The sequence below is a fragment of the Triticum urartu genome, chromosome 6 (genome assembly GCF_003073215.2).
Source record: "Triticum urartu cultivar G1812 chromosome 6, Tu2.1, whole genome shotgun sequence".
NCBI classification, from domain to species: Eukaryota; Viridiplantae; Streptophyta; class Magnoliopsida; order Poales; family Poaceae; genus Triticum; species Triticum urartu.
In genome coordinates this window covers 256,518,218-256,536,033 of record NC_053027.1, presented here as the reverse complement: position 1 = coordinate 256,536,033, position 17,816 = coordinate 256,518,218, and the positions used below count along the sequence as shown (strand labels likewise).

The 17,816-nt window shown below is 47.7% G+C and overlaps 1 non-coding gene and 1 pseudogene across 1 annotated transcript; both read left to right on the top strand.

Moving 5' to 3' along the window:
- Positions 1 to 6,032: 6,032 nt before the first annotated feature.
- LOC125516300 lies at positions 6,033 to 16,820 on the top strand (annotated as a pseudogene).
- Positions 16,821 to 17,488: 668 nt separating this feature from the next.
- TRNAD-GUC lies at positions 17,489 to 17,562 on the top strand. The gene has a single exon. It is a non-coding gene; the product is annotated as a tRNA-Asp (tRNA).
- Positions 17,563 to 17,816: the final 254 nt, after the last annotated feature.

Sequence of the window (17,816 nt, the reverse complement as noted above, 5' to 3'; positions counted from 1 at the left end):
GGTGCTTGTCTTGTATTTTTTTGATCTTTGTGGTGACTAGCAAAAGCATGCAAACTAGTCTTCGTGATGTTGTTGTTTCCAGGGACTTAGGATTTTGCTAAGTCTTTTCCTGCTGTTATTTTGATGCCATGTAAATTTGATGCTACAGTGAGTTCCATGCTTATTTTGAGATGCTTCAGTAAGGATGTTTTGAACATGTGGTTATGCTCTGTCCATGCATGCCCCTATTTGCAATTATGGAGTTGTCTAGCATGTCCTTTTCTTGCTCTACGTATGCTATAAAATGTTCCTGGCAGAATGTTAACATGTTAATCAATATTGACATGGTTGTTGCTAGTGATCTATGCATCCTATGAACTTGATCTTGCCATGGTTAGCTTCATAAACATGTCTTCTTACTGTTGGTATGCTTACATTGTCATGCAATGCTTTGTGGTGAGTGGCATGAGCTCGCAAAGTTGCTATCGTGAATCTGTTTATTCTATGCTCTGTTTTTCTGCTAAGTCTGGAACTGTTAATAAAACTTGCTATGTTCATGTGGGTGCCATCATATCTTCTGTGCCTTTTTGGCTCATGATCATTAAGGGTCTTTTGATCTGTGCTTTTAGTAGAATCATGTCATGCCTTGTTTTGCTATGATATATTCCGGTAGCATGTTGTTTGCTTGCTCTAAACATTGCTTTATGATGTTGTTTTTGACATGTTTCTGATGTTGTTTTTGACATGTTAGTATTTTCACCAAGTCTGTGAAGCTGATATCTTTTGCACTTTTGCCATGCTTGTTTGAACCTGTTCTAGTGTGATTTAGCTGTAGCTAAGTGTTCATGTTTTGGCAAGCATCTCTTGCACATCACTACAATATGCTTTGTTGCTATGTTGGAGTGCAGTAACTTAGTTTCTTGTTGCATTCTAAGTGCCATCGTGCTGTTAATCATAGTTTTGCGTCATTCTTGTAAAGGGTGGAAGGCTCGGCCTTATGCCTGGTGTTTTGTTCCACTCTTGCCGCCCTAGTTTCTGTACCAGTGTTATGTTCCTTGATTTTGCATTCCTTACGTGGTTGGGTGTTATGGGAACCCCTTGACAGTTCTCTTTGAATAAAACTCCTCCAGCAAGGCCCAACCTTGGTTTTAACATTTGCCACCTAAGCCTTTCCCTTGGGTTCTCGCAAGCCCGAGGGTCATCTTTATTTTAATCCCCCGGGCCAGTGCTCCTCTGAGTGTTGGTCCAAACTAGAGCCCCTTGCAGCGCCACCTCGGGGAAACTTGAGGGTTGGTTTTTAGTTGTACGGATTGCTCATCCGGTGTGCCATGAGAACAAGATATGTGCAGCTCCTATCGGGATTTGTCGGCACAGTCGGGTGGTCTTGCTGGTCTTGTTTTACCACTATCGAAATGTCTTGTAATCGGGATTCGAGACTGATCGGGTCTTCCTGGGAGAAGGAATATCCTTCGTTGACCGTGAGATCTTGTGATGGGCTAAGTTGGGACACCCCTGCAGGGTATAAACTTTCGAGAGCCGTGCCCGTGGTTATGTGGTAGATGGGAATTTGTTAATATCCGGTTATAGAGAACTTGACACTTAACTTAATTAAAATGAATCAACTGCGTGTGTAGCCGTGATGGTCTCTTTTCGGCGGAGTCCGGGAAGTGAACACGCCCTTGTGTTATGCTTGAACGTAAGTAGCTTCTGGATCACTTCTTGATCACTTCTAGCTTCTCGACCATTGCGTTGCTTCTCTTCTCGCTCTCATTTGCGCATGTTAGCCACCATATATGCTTAATGCTTGCTGCAGCTCCACCTCACTACCCTTTCCTACCCATAAGCTTAAATAGTCTTGATCTCGCGGGTGTGAGATTGCTGAGTCCTCATGACTCACAGATACTTCCAAACAGTTGCAGATGCCGAGGATACCAGTGCAAGTGATGCTACCAAACTCAAGTGGGAGTTCGACGAGGATTCAGGCCATTACTATGTTTCTTTTCCTGATGATCAGTAGTGGAGCCCAGTTGGGACGATCAGGGATCTAGCATTTGGGGTTGTCTTCCTTTATTTTGGTTCCGTAGTCAGACCTTTGATTGTACCTTGGATGATGTGTATGGATTATTTATGTATTATGTGAAGTGGCGATTGCAAGCCAACTCTTTATCCCTCTCTTATTCAGTACATGGGATGTGTGAAGATTACCCCTCTTGCGACAAGCCTACCATGCGGCTATGCCTCTAAGTTGTGCCCCGACACGTGAGAGATATAGCCGCATTGTGGGTGTTACACACATATTACAAAATTGAATGATATAGCCACCCTATTCACTAATGAGGAAAAAATTTGTTACTACTATATCCTTAAGTTATTTCTGTTCTCATTAAAGGGTGATGCTAAAATATGGTTTAATTCTCTTGATCCTGGTTGTGTGCGTAGTCCCCAGGATATGATTTATTACTTCTCTGCTAAATATTTCCACGCTCGTAAGAAACAAGCTGCCTTAAGGGAAATATATAATTTTGTGCAAATTGAAGAAGAGAGTCTCCCACAAGCTTGGGGGAGGCTTCTCCGATTGCTTAATGCTTCGCCTGATCATCCTCTCAAGAAAAATGAAATACTTGATATCTTTTATAATGGACTAACCGATGCTTCCAGATACCACCTGGATAGTTGTGTTGGTTGTGTTTTCAGGGAAAGAACTATTGAGCAAGCTGAATTGCTATTGAATAATATGTTGAGTAATGATAATGATTGGACACTTCTTGAACCAACTCCTAAGCCAACTCTGAAGAAAAGGGGTATTCTATTTCTCAGTCCTGAAGATATGTAAGAGGCAAAGAAATCTATGAAAGAAAAAGGTATTAAAGCTGAAGATGTTAAGAATTTACCACCTATTGAAGAGATACATGGTCTTGATAACCCTACACATGTAGTAAAGGTAAATTCACTCTATAGATTTGATAAGGGTGAAATCCCATCTATTAAGTTTGCTAGCAAATGCTTGGATGAGTTTGATAATTTTATTGTTAAACAAGAAGACTTCAATGCTCATGTTGGTAGGCAATTGAAACATAATGCTTATATGATTGAACACTTGAGTGATTATATGTCTAGAGTTAAAGGTGAGCTTAAACTTATTAGTAAACATGCTTCTATGGTTACCACTCAAGTAGAACAAGTGCTTAAAGCTCAAGATGATTTGCTCAATGAATTAAATAATAAGAAAAATGATAATGCTGTTAGAGTTGTGACTAGAGGGGTTAGAATGACTCAGGAACCTTTGTATCCTGAGGGCCACCCTAAGAAAATTGAGCAAGATTCTCAGAGAACTAATGTTGATGCACCTAGTCCTTCTAAAAAGAAGAAAAAGAAAAATGATAGGACTTTGCATGCTTCTAGTGAACCTGTTGTTGACACACCTGAAAATCCCAATGATATTTCTATTTCTGATGCTGAAACACAACCTGGTAATGAACATGAACCCAGTGATAATGTTAATGATGATGTTCATGTTAATGCTCAACCTAGCAATAACAATGATGTAGAGATTGAACCTGCTGTTGATCTTGATAACCCACAATCAAGGAATCAATGTTATGATAAGAGAGACTTTGTTGCTAGGAAGCACGGTAAAGAAAGAGAACTATGGGTTCTGAAACCCATGCCTTTTCCTCCTAAACCATCCAAGAAAAAGGATGATGAGGATTTTGAGCGCTTTGCTGAAATGATTAGACCTATCTTTTTGCGTATGCGGTTGACTGATATGCTTAAAATGAATCCTTATGCTAAGTACATGAAATATATTGTCACAAATAAAAGAAAGATACCGGAAGCTGAAATTTCCACCATGCTTGCTAATTATACTTTTAAGGGTGAATACCAAAGAAACTAGGAGATCCCGGAGTACCAACTATACCATGCTCCATTAAGAGAAACTATGTTAAAACTGCTTTATGTGATCTTGGAGCCGGTGTTAGTGTTATGCATCTCTCTTTATATCTGAAAGTGCAACTATCCCTGGTCTTGGAGCCGGAGCAGTCGACCTCAGGGTCCACCATAGGAAGGCATTCCTCAGTCCTAACAACATATAGTCCATTGAGCTAATGCTATTTCAAGATAAATATTTCAGGAAAGCTCAATGCTTAGCATGGCATGGATTAGAAAGTGGAACCCTCAAAATACTAAGAACACATGTTGGCTCAAGCTCAAGACTCTATGTTTTACTTTTAGTGATCCAAGATCACATTGAGTCCATAGGAAAAGCCAATACTATTAAAAGGGGATGAGGTGTTGCTTAATGCGGAAGACGAGCAGGAATGTGGGACTGGGTCCTTCCATATAGTTGGCTTGATGGCCCTTGTGGACAGAGTCTGTTCTCATTAGAGAATTGACCTTAGAACTTTGTGATCAAGACCCGTGGTTAGTCCAGTAGAAACTTGATCTCCGGAAAGGAGGTCCTCTTATTTACTTATCTGAAAAAGCAAAAGGTAGGTAGGCTATTTCAGAGAAGAGTACGTGGGTTTTCACATAGCCGGATATGAAAAGAGACCCTAATGAGCAGCTTTTTTTATTGGTAAACCCTTCTTTCCGTGCTTATGGAATCAGCCAGTGGCAGGTCTTGGCGATTGAATTCATCCCGTTTTACTTTGTTGAGTGCGATCTGGTATTGACTTGCCCTTATTTTCCATCGATCGGGTAGTTAGTTAGGTCCCGCGGACAAGAAGTCCTATATACTAAAATAAGAGGGACTCCTTCCAGGCATCGCCGTTAAGGTGCTCTTTTGATAGATTTATATACCTTCCCCTCCCTTTCCTCTGTGTCCGGGCCTACGCGAATAACTGCTTGCTTATCAAAAAAGTCTGCTCACATGATTGGAATATGGCTCCCGTATGCCTGCTATTCTAGGACCGAGGAATGCCTTCCTATGGTGGACCCTGAGGTCGGACTCTTGCTGCTTGATTCAAAACCGGATTCAATAGCAGCAACATATTGATGATGGTGCCTGAACTACCTATTCTATTACCTTTTGGGAAGCCCCAAAGCCACATCAAGCCCTATGCTATGGGTCAAGGTACTCTCGAGACCATCTGGATTGAAGACTATCAAGCACCGTAGGTGGTACCAGCATTCCCTGTCGATAGGGCATTCCAATCTCTGGGAAGCTGCCCGCCCTACTTCATTCCTATCTCCTTCGGCGTCAGCCCCATGTACCCCCTTAAACTAACCACTTGAATTGATCAGGATTTGTTAGGTTGAGTGCATTTTCTTCCAAATCGAGTCAATTTCAGGAAAAATATCGAAAAATCCCGGGGTTAGGCACCTTTTTTCAGTGAAATCTTGTTTTTACCCGCATTAATTAGTTATGGGAGAATCCTTGCTTCCTCAATGCTCTTTCCTTCGCGGTCCTATTAAAAGAGACACAAGAGGTTTTAGCACCGACATCTTTGGATCAAAAGATCATTCCATCCTAGAACCAACACGACGACTTCTCCTTGCCCGATTTGAAATGGTGATGAATATGAAATTAGGAATATATATGGACAGATGAATTATGCGTCATGGAATCCGGATCATTAAAGAGGTAGTGTAGACAGCTGTCTAAGTGTGATCTTCTTATATCCCCACGAACTGTTCAGCTTGATAGACCCAAGGGGAAATAGAATCTCGAAAGGACCTTTCTTGTCCGTAGCCCCGTTGGAATCGAGGGCTTGGTATCTCATTGGCATGACTAATTGATGAGGCCGACTGCCTAAGTAGTACTCCTGAGGTCCTTGGTTTCTTGTTAGTCTTTATCTTTCTATTTAATAGTATGGTATCCAGGTTCACCTATTTTTTTCCGTTGTTGCTCTTCAAAAAACGCGTATAGTAAGTAGTCTTCGTCGATGGGACAAACGCTCGAGTGTATGCGTTATGAGGCAACTAGCATTTTGTCATGGAAGTTCGTGAAAGAATGTTCTTGTTTTTCGTTGGAAAAACCAACACCGACGTCAAGATTAGTCTCCTTTCCTTTCTCTTTTCGGGAGCAGAGCTGAAAAAGATGGGAAATTACAATGATTCTTCGTTCATTATCATGTCGATTCCTCACAATCGCTCTTTGTGATGCTGCGGAACCATGGAAATTAGGATCTCAAGACGCAGCAACACCTATTGAGGGAGTCCTGGATTAGGGGATGTTCGGGTAGCCAGACTATACCTTCAGCCGGACTCCTGGACTATGAAGATACAAGATTGAAGACTTCGTCCCGTGTCCGGATGGGACTTTCCTTGGCGTGGAAGGCAAGCTTGGCGATGCGGATATTCAAGATCTCCTACCATTGTAACCGACTTTATGTAACCCTAACCCTATCCAGTGTCTATATAAACCGGAGGGTTGTAGTCCGTAGGCAATCAACTCCATACACAACAATCATACCATAGGCTAGCTTCTAGGGTTTAGCCTCCTTGATCTCATGGTAGATCTACTCTTGTACTGACCATATCATCAATATTAATCAAGCAGGAGTAGGGTATTACCTCCATCGAGAGGGCCCGAACCTGGGTAAAACAAAGTGTTCCCTGCCTCCTGTTACCATCCGGCCTTGACGCACAGTTCGGGACCCCCTACCCGAGATCCGCCGGTTTTGACACCGACATTGGTGCTTTCATTGAGGGTTCCTTTGTGTCGTCGCCTTTAGGCCCGATGGCTCCTTTGATCATCAATAACGATACGGTCCAGGGTGAGACTTTTCTCCCCGGACAGATCTTTGTCTTCGGCGGCTTCGCTCTGCGGGCCAATTCGCTCGGCCACCTGGAGCAGATCGAAAGCTACGCCCCTGGCCATCAGGTCAGGTTTGTAAGCTTAAACTACACGGCTGACATCCGCGGGGAGTTGATCTTCGACGGATTCGAGCCACTGCCAAGCGCGCCGCACTGTCTCGAGGGGCACGATTTAGCTCTGCCTCCGAACAGTATCCTGGAGGCCGCACACGCACCGGTTCCGACCCTTAATTCGGAGCCTATTGCGCCAATCGAGGATGAGCGGTTGGACATCACCTCGGGGGCTGCGATCTCAAAAGCAATCGAGCCGAACGCTAGCCCCGCACTCTGCACGACCCGTGACTCCGAGGATCCGAACTCCTCCCCGGACTCCGAACCCCCCGCGCCCCCGCCAATCGAATCCGATTGGGCACCGATAATGGAGTTCACCACTGCAGACATCTTTCAGCATTCGCCTTTTGGCGACATCTTTCAGCCGCTACCTCGATCAGAGGAGGAAGCACCTACATCACCAACGCATGACATGGCAGACCGGCCACCTCGCGGCCGCGACAGAGAGGCCTCTCGGCCCTCCACCCAAGCCATGCCCCGCCGCTCCTCAACTAAGGCACGGGAAAATGCGCCCGACCTGCGAGACATACTGGAGGATAAGGCAAGACAAACAAGATCGATCTACGGATCGCGTAGGCGCCCTACGGCATGTGACAATGATCTTCACGCCGGATACAACAAATCCGGCCGGGCCGAACACAACAGACATAGCTCTTCCGAACTGCGTCGTGATATAGCCCAGTACAGAGGCGCCGCACACCCGCTATGCTTCACGAATGAAGTAATGGATCATAAAATCCCAGAGGGTTTCAAACCCGTAAACATCGAATCATACGATGGCACAACAGATCCGGCGGTATGGATCGAGGATTATCTCCTTCACATCCACATGGCACGCGGCGATGATCTACACGCCATCAAATACCTCCCGCTCAAACTTAAAGGACCGGCCCGGCATTGGCTTAACAGCTTGCCAGCAGACTCAATCGGTTCTTGGGAGGACCTGGAAGCCGCATTCCTCGACAATTTCCAGGGCACTTACGTGCGACCGCCGGATGCCGACGACTTAAGCCACATAATTCAACAGCCAGAAGAATCGGCCAGACAATTCTAGACACGGTTCCTAACAAAGAAAAACCAGATAGTCGACTGTCCGGACGCAGAGGCCCTAGCAGCCTTCAAGCATAACATCCGCGACGAGTGGCTTGCCCGGCACCTGGGACAGGAAAAGCCGAAATCCATGGCAGCCCTCACGACACTCATGACCCGCTTTTGCGTGGGAGAAGACAGCTGGCTAGCTCGCAGTAACAACTTATCAAAGAACCCTGGTAATTCAGATACCAAGGACAAAAGTGGCAGGACACGTCGGAATAAGCAAAAACGCCGCGTTAACAGTGACAACAATGAAGACACGGCTGTCAATGCCGGATTCAAAGGCTATAAATCCGGTCAGCGGAAAAAGCCATTCAAAAAGAATACCCAGGGCCCGTCCAGTTTGGACCGAATACTCGATCGCTTGTGCCAGATACATGGCACCCCCGAAAGGCCAGCCAATCACACTAACAGGGATTGTTGGGTGTTCAAGCAGGCAAGCAAGTTAAGGGCCGAAAACAGAGACAAGGGGCTGCACAGCAACGACAAGGAGCCCAAGCCGCCGGACAACAATGGACAGAAGGGCTTTCCCCCACAAGTGCGGACGGTGAACATGATATACACAACCCACATTCCCAAGTGGGAGCGGAAGCGTGCGCTACAGGACGTATACGCGATAGAGCCAGTCGCCCCAAAGTTCAACCCATGGTCCTCCTGCCCGATCACTTTTGATCAAAGGGAACATCCCACTAGCATCCGTCATGGCGGCTTCGCCGCATTGGTTCTCGACCCAATCATCGATGGATTTCATCTCACAAGAGTCCTCATGGACGGCGGCAGTAGCCTGAACCTGCTTTATCAGGATACAATGCGGAAAATGGGCATAGATCCCTCAAGGATTAAGCCCACAAGAACGACCTTTAAAGGCGTTATACCAGGTGTAGAAGCCAACTGTACAGGCTCAGTAACACTTGACCTGGTCTTCGGATCCCCGGACAATTTCCGAAGCGAAGAGTTAATCTTCGATATAGTCCCGTTTCGCAGTGGCTATCACACCCTGCTCGGACGAACCGCATTCGCAGAGTTCAAAGCGGTGCCGCACTACGCATATCTCAAGCTCAAGATGCCAAGCCCTCGAGGAGTAATTACGGTCAACAGAAACACCGAACGCTCCCTCCGTACGGAGGAGCATACGGCGGCTCTCGTAGCGGAGGTACAAAGTAGCCTTCTGAGGCAATTCTCCAGTCCGGCCATTAAAAAGCCAGACACTGCCAAGCGCGCCCGGAGTAACCCACAGCAGGACCGCCTGGCACAGTCTGAGCAAGCGTAGCAATGCGGCCCCAACCCCAGCTTTCGCGACATAGCGAAACCAGTACCTCGCGTACATAACTACGCCCTTGAAATACCATGGGCACAGGGGAAGGGGCACAATAACGGCACGCCCAGAATACGGCTTAAAACGTACTAGGGGCTGCCGGATTCTTTTTTTAATTTTTTCTTACTTTCAGGACTCCATACTTCGGACGACCTGTTCGGCAATTCGACTGCCGCACAAACGATGCAAGATCCAGGGAGGCAGACAAGCCATGCCGCATTATGGAACTCCCAGGTGGTCTCTGTTACGAGCGGTATACCTGTTTTAAATACAATTCCGCGGCCTGCCCCTGGTCAGGACATACTGAATAGTCCAATATCTTTTGCTTACCGCACTATTTGTATCGTTCGGCTTTGATAAATAGCCTCTCTATAAACAATGCATAGCTTTTGTCTATTTTCTGCATTACTCTCTTTTATATATGTTCATTAATGACATGTTGCACCCGTACACTGTGGTATGGCAAGTACGCCAGGGGATTCAGTACCCTTTAATATGGTGTGAGAAGTCCGTACACTTTCACAAGTGCGGCACCCCGAACTTATAGCACTATATGCATCGGCTCCGAATCATGATTTGGGTCAATAGTTGGGTTTGCCCGGCTCCTATGTTTTGGTGCCTTACGTTCCGCTATATCGGCTAAGGTAGCACTAGGAGAACCACTGCGATTGTGCCCCGGTTGAGCTGGGTTAAGCACCTCAGTGGAGAAAGCTAAAACTGACTGTCATGATGAGGCGAGAGACCGGTCGCTGTTCGAGAGGTTTTTCGAGTCCCTAAAGACTTATGCCGCTTCGAGCGAGGAGTCGGATTTGTCCGGCCAAGGCGTGGATAGCTCCCCGAACTCGGTCTTCCGAACTAGGGGCTTCGCCGAAATTTAAAATTATAAAGTTCTATGGCTAAGTGAGAGTGTTCAAGCATTATAGTCCAATTGCCTGGTTCGTTGTGCTGAGCGCCTCCCTCGAAGGACCCAACTATGGGAAAAAGAGCGCTCAGGTTTATCCCGAACACCCCAGCACTAGTGGCATGGGGGAAGAAGTCGACGACTGGCCATCTCTCAACTTTTTGATAAACGGCCGCACAGAAAATAATATTTTAAATTCAACAAGCATTGCTTAAGCGCCTATGAACAAGTTTTCAGCGCACAGGATAAAAACGAGCGAGTTTATTCAAAAATTACATCCTTGGTACATTCATCCGCCACAAGGCGGGCACCCGCAAGAACATCCTTGTAATAGTTCTCGGGCTTGCGATGCTCCTTCCCCGGTGGCGGCCCGTCCTTCACAAGCTTCTCACCGTCCAGCTTACCCCAGTGCACCTTTGCACGGGCAAGGGCCCGACGGGCACCTTCGATGCAGACGGAGCGCTTGATGACCTCGAGCCTTGGACAGGCCTCCACCAGCTGCCGCACCAGCGCGAAGTAGCTCCCAAGCAGGGCCTCTCCAGGCCACAGCCGAACTATGAAGCCCTTCATGGCCTGTTCGGCCGCCTTGTGGAGCTCGACCAGCTGTTTCAGCTGGTCGCTCAAGGGCATAGGGTGTCCGGCCTCAGCATACTGAGACCAGAACACCTTCTCCGTCGAGCTGCCCTCTTCAGCTCGGTAGAATGCGGCGGTGTCGGATACGCTGCGGGAAAGATCTGCGAATGCCCCTGGTGAACTCCGGATTCGGGTAAGTAACAAGTAGTTTACTTTTATATTTCTACTTTGCATAAAGAATGCCTTACCCGCTGCTATCTTCTTAATCTCCTCCAACTTTTGGAGGGCCTTTTGGGCTTCGGCCTTGGCAGACTTGGCAGTCTCAAGGGCCGCCGCGAGCTCGGACGCTTGGGTCTTTGACTCAAGCTCCAAACTCTCATGTTTTTTCATGAGAGCCTGAAGCTCTTGCTGCACCTCGCCGACCTGAGCCCCAAGTTTCTCTCGCTCGGTGCGCTCCGCGGCCGTTTTCTTTTCGGCCTCGGACAACGCCTGCTTGAGGGTCGCCACCTCAGTCGTGGCCCCTATAATAAGTAGTGCAATCCTGTTATTTTTTGCAATCACGCCTCTCTATAGGCACTTTTTCTATAAGGTATTTCTTACCTTCTTTATCCTCGAGCCGCCGCTTGGCAAGGCCGAGCTCTTGCTCGGTCTGCTCGAGGTCCTGTTTCAGGACACCCACCTCCGCAGTCAGTGCGGCGGTGGATAGCAGCGAAGCCTGCACACGCATATTGACTCTTTATTGTTAGACTCCTGCAAAATTTACTAGATCCTCTATTCGGCTTTTCTTTCCGAACGCCAAACAGAGCATCAGGGGCTACTGTCTATGCGGTACTATTTTTACATATTTTTACTTACCTCGAAGCCTGTTAGAAGGCTAGCGCAAGCTTCAGTCAGTCCGCTCTTGGTGGACTGAACCTTCTGGATCACCGTACTCATAATAGTACGATGCCCCTCGTTGATGGAGACGCCGTCAAGCACCTCCAGCAGATTGTCCAGCACCTCCGGTTGGACGGAGGCTGCCAGCTCAGAAGGCTTGCTCCTCTTGGAAGGAGTTCGCCTACCGCGGTTCGGAACTGTGGAAGATTCCAGCGCGGTGTCCGACACAAAGCCGGACTTGGAGCCCTGGGGGGTCTTGTCCCCTTTACTCCTGGGGTCCGGGAGGTCGCCTTGCGGCTCCTCCAGGACCACCTCCTCCTGCCCCGGAGCTCGTTGCGACGCCACTTCGGCGTCGTCCGCAGTGCGGGGGGAGACAGTGGGCGGAACTGAGTTCACGTCCGATGAATCCAGGGAGCCGCTCGACGACTCGTTGAGTTCGGCCCGGGGCGGGCTACATAATTATGTTCGACATTAGGGAAAGCTGTGCAACAAAGGAACATCATGAGTTATTCTGATATCCGAACTTACGATTTCGCCGGACGCTTGGCCCTGTTTGGCCACTCCTCTTTGCCCTCTTCGGCGTTGGGGGCATAGTCCGGCGGAGGGGTCTTCCTTTTCCTAGACCCCTCGGCCTCCCCCTTTGGGGCGGCCTTCCTCTTCTCTCCTCCTCCCGCTGGGGGGGGAGAGGTTTCTTCCTCCTCCTCCTCATCTTCACGGGAGGAGTGCGTCTCGGACTCGTCGGACGACGAGTCCGACACCACCATATGCCGGGAACTCTTTCGAGTCCCCGTGGCCTTCTTCTTCTTGGCCTTCTTCTCCGGCACCACATAAGGTGCCGGAACCAGCAGCTTCGCTAGTAGAGCGGGGGCTGGGTCTTTGGGCAAGGGAGCCGGACAGTTAATCGATCCGGACTTCGCTCGCCAAGCCTGTCAAAGGTAAGGGAGTTTAGATCCCGCATAGAGTCAAACTATGAAAAAACTTAACATCCTGTAAAAGGTGAAAATAGCTTACCTCGCTAGCGTGACGCTGCAAGCTGTATCCGCGGTCCTCGGAAGCGGATGTGGGAGCCTCGGCGCCTTTGGTTAGCTCCTTCCAGACATCTTCATACGTCGTGTCGAAGAGCCTGTTAAGCGTTTGGTGCTGCGCCGGGTTGAACTCCCACATATTAAAGCCCCATTGTTGACACGGGAGGATCCGGCGGACGAGCATAACCTGGACTACATTGACAAGCTTGATCGGCTTGTTCACCAGGGACTGGATGCATGTTTGCAATCTGGTCACCTCTTTTTCGTCACCCCACGACAGGCCCGTCTCTTTCCAGGACATAAGCCGCGTGGGGGGTCCAGATCGGAATTCAGGGGTTGCGATCCATTTCGGATCGCGCGGCTCGGTGATGTAAAACCACCACGATTGCCACCCCTTCAGGGTCTCCACGAAGGAGCCCTCGAGCCATAGGACGTTGGCCATCTTGCCCGCCATGGCGCCTCCGCACTCCGCCTGGCTGCCGCGCACCACCTTGGGCTTGACGTTAAAGGTCTTGAGCCAGAGGCCAAAATGGGGGCGGATGCGGAGGAAAGCCTCGCACACGACGATAAACGCCGAGATGTTGAGAACGAAGTTCGGGGCCAGATCATGGAAATCCAGGCCGTAGTAAAACATGAGCCCCCGGACAAATGGGTGGAGTGGAAAACCCAGTCCGCGGAGGAAGTGGGGAAGGAATACTACCCTCTCATGGGGCCTTGGGGTGGGGAGAAGCCGCCCCTCCTCGGGAAGCCGGTGCGCGATGTCTTTGGACAAGTATCCGGCCTTCCTTAGCTTTTTGACATGGCCCTCCATGACGGAGGAGACCATCCACTTGCCTCCCACTCCGGACATTGCTGGAGAAGGTTGAGGTGGGAAGTGCGGGCTTGGGCACTGGAGCTCGAGTGCGCAGGAGATGGATAGGCAAAGGAGGAAGAAGGCGTAGGTAAAAAGGTGGATCCTTATCCCCTTATATGGGTGGATGCGGTTGTGGGTCCCCACCAGCCTAGTAAAACTCGCTTGTCTCCCAAGCGCCGTGATAAATGGTGCGGTTAGGGTTACCCACGTCCGTATTGATGAGAATCCCGTAAAGGGGGGGGGGGGTACACGATCTCTGCTTTGACAAGACGTGCCAAGGAAACCGCCTCGCAAAACATGCTGAGGTGGAAAGGTAGAAATGATTCGAGTAAAGGACTTGGCCGTAGTGTGATGGCACACTGCGGAATACGTCAGCAGATTTGATTTGTGTTTATATCATTCTTTCTATGGCAATATGTGGTAGCCTATTTTGCAGAGCCGGACACTACTCTTGGTGTTTACAATCTTCTATGAAGGACTTGGAGGAGGAACCCGCCTTGCAATGCCGAAGACAATTTGCACGCCGGACTCGTTGTCATTGAAGCCTGGTTCAGGGGCTACTGAGGGAGTCCTGGATTAGGGGGTGTTCGGGTAGCCGGACTATACCTTCAGCCGGACTCCTGGACTATGAAGATACAAGATTGAAGACTTCGTCCCGTGTCCGGATGGGACTTTCCTTGGCGTGGAAGGCAAGCTTGGCGATGCGGATATTCAAGATCTCCTACCATTGTAACTGACTTTATGTAACCCTAACCCTATCCGGTGTCTATATAAACCGGAGGGTTGTAATCCGTAGGCAATCAACTCCATACACAACAATCATACCATAGGCTAGCTTCTAGGGTTTAGCCTCTTTGATCTCGTGGTAGATCTACTCTTGTACTACCCATATCATCAATATTAATCAAGCAGGAGTAGGGTATTACCTCCATTGAGAGGGCCCGAACCTGGGTAAAACAAAGTGTTCCCTGCCTCCTGTTACCATCCGGCCTTGACGCACAGTTTGGGACCCCCTACCCGAGATCCGCCGGTTTTGACACCGACACCTATGATGCAAGGAATCATTGACTTACATCACGATATCTTTTTCTTCCTCATTCTTATTTTGGTTTTCGTATCACGGATGTTGGTTTGCGCTTTATGGCATTTCAACGAGCAAACTAATCCAATCCCACAAAGGATTGTTCATGGAACTACTATCGAAATTATTCGGACCATATTTCCAAGTGTCATTCTTTTGTTCATTGCTATACCATCATTTGCTCTGTTATACTCAATGGACGAGGTATTAGTAGATCCAACCATTACTATCAAAGCTATTGGACATCAATGGTATCGGAGTGTGCCTCTTAACGAGGGTGATTTAAGTGCAATGAAATGTACCGGTGGTTCGCGAAGCATCTAGCTTACCGGTCATCTCCCATTCCCGTCGTCGAGAGACTAAAAGAACTATAGCATGCCAGAAACGGGGAGTTGAGGTGGTTAGACCTATACCCCGAAATGCTCCCAGCATAGGAGCCTATGGTTCCATTCTTGTTATTGCTGGAGGTACACATACCTCTTCTCGCTGTGGTGGAGAGATATACGAAAAATAGATGCTAAGCCTGCAATGTCCGATAACGGGGCTTCAGTAGTGAATCTATCGACACCACAATAGTGGCATACAACTTTGGACCTAAGGGCTGGTCCCGTTACCTTTCGGAATGGGGGATCCCCGTTGGCAACAACCACGGTAGTAGTTGCAGAACTACTGGGCCAAGAGAGGACAACCTATTGTTCCTGCTCCTCCTTCTTCGCTTCAGGGACGGAGGTCCCACGGTAGGTAAGAGCACGCATAAGCACTTGACCGAATGGGACCAACGCTTCTACTCCTCCACCGAGGAGCCGTTCTTGCGAGAAGCAAGGGATGTCGTGAACGGTGGGAGGTCAAAGAAAGAGAATTAACCTTTGAATACAGTGATCCTATGATCTAGATAGACTCCGTCCTTTTTTTAGATAAGGATGAGTCAAGAAATTGGGGTGGGACCTGCTGGCATAATGCAAGCTGGAACGTGGGAATTCAAGGTCTCATGAACGAGTTTTTTTTCATGGACAAACATACTTTCCGGTCTTTTTTATGGTTCCTTTTAGATTTACGGGCCGGCCGTTCACATGAGCATAGGGAATCTATACTCGAGCCTTCGACTTGGCCCCTGGAAGGATAGGTGAGGAATCACTCTTGAGATCTGATCTATTGGGGCCTGCAACTTCGCCAAAGCCGACTAGCATCCCTTTACATGGTGAACTGGTCGTCCCATACCTTCATTTTGTCTCTTGTGTGTTGAACATTGTCTTCCTCGGTTCCAGCTTCACTGATGTAGGTAGGGCTGGGCGAGAAAGGGTCCCCTCTTGCCTATCAGTAAGCGGGCCTTCGATTCCACCGGGGTCTTACGGTCTCATAGAGGGGGGAGAACTACCTAACTAAAGAACAATAGTGCTCTTTATAAATAAGAGTAAGAGTGGAGAGCTTCTTGCGGGGAAACTTGCAAGTCAAGTTTGGGGGGAGGCGGGCGTCGACCCAACCTTATGAGTATTCGGACTATAACAGTTCTGATGAACAGTCACTCACTTTTGACAGTTATACGATTCCAGAAGATGATCCAGAATTGGGTCAATCACTTTTATTAGAAGTTGACAATAGATTGGTTGTACCAGCCAAAACTCATCTATGTATGATTGTAACACCCACTGATGTACCTCATAGTTGGGCTGTACCTTCCTCAGGTGGTCAAATGTGATGCTGTACCTGGTCGTTCAAATCTTACCTCCATCTCGGTACAACGAGAAGGAGTTTACTATGGTCAGTGCAGTGAGATTCGTGGAACTAATCATGCCTTTACGCCTATCGTCGTAGAAGCAGTGACTTTGAAAGATTATGCGGATTGGGTATCCAATCAATTAATCCTCCAAACCAACTAAACCGGGGAAGCTGAAGCGGAAATGCAATTCTCGGGTGAGGGAAGGGGGAAGCTCCAGGAAGGCTTCGCTCGCTCGCTCAAAAAGCTCTAACGCTCGTTTACGAGTGGAGTGCATAAGCCCTTATTGAAGTAGGGTGAGGCCTTACTACACGAGCTCGTAAGTCAAGCACGGAACGAGCCTTGTCTACGAAGCTTCGCTTCATCATCTTGCTTGCTTCTGGCGAAGCTTAACGCACTATAACATAGGCATGCATGATGGTATGGTAGGAAGACTCCTTTTAAGGCCGACCACTACATAGGAGCGATAGGAAGCCAAGCCGTCAAAAGGAAAGGCGAGCAGCCCTTATTGCAATAGCAAACGGCCTACTTATAGCCCTATTTATGCCCTTTCTCGGGGACTTCAATGGGCCTTACAAGCTCAATAAATTGCAAGTCTTCACCTTTTCCTCAGACAGTGGGAATGCATTTTCTTACTTGATTGACATTGACAGATATGTGTACCACACCGAACAAGCAATATGTCATATGCTTGATGTACCAGCCAAGCCAGCTCTTTTTTTCTCAGTTCCCTTATCCTTAGCGCAAAAGTAAAAAGAAAATGAAAGAGAGTTTGTATTTGCAAATGAAAATGAATATGGATCTAAATAAATTAGATAATCAATAAATAAGAATTGGAATAATAGAAAAAATATCCTTCGCCCCTTATCTCTTCATCATCGTTGGTTCCGTCACTTGTGGTATTCATTTAGAATCTTGTTGACCCTACTCACTTACTCCTATTTTCCTTATTTCTTTTTCTACATAATTAATTAGAACTTTCTTGAAAGAATGGGGTTCTCTCTGGGGGGGGGCACACCCTCTCTTCCTTTTTGAGAAAGATGGGCTTGTTTTTTTTCAATAAGTTCTATTGCTTTGACACATTTAGTATATAACATAATATATATAAGAAAAGTACTAAAGGCGAAGGGCATTCTGTTGTACAACTACTTTGGTATAGTTACAACGGTAACCGGTAGGTGACTGTTGAATCGACAGTAGTTACGAAAGGGGGAAATAGCTCAGTTGGTTAGAGTGCTGGTCTGTCATGCCAGAAGTCGCGGGTTCGAACCCCGTTTTCCCCGCCCAATCTTTCTTTCTTCCCGAGGTCATACCTCTGCCACTTTACCCTGAGTTTCACTAAGGCATATAACCCCATTCGGGTAAGAGGAGCAAGCAGTGGGGAACATCTATTTATATGCGTGTTAGCATCAACAACATCTTTTTGAGAGTAAATTACATCGATCCTTGGTGCTAGGTACTCAGGTAAGTAAATCCTGAGGATAGAACTAGAGCAAGTAAGCTCATCGCACTATCAAGTCAGTCAGGAACTAGTCTG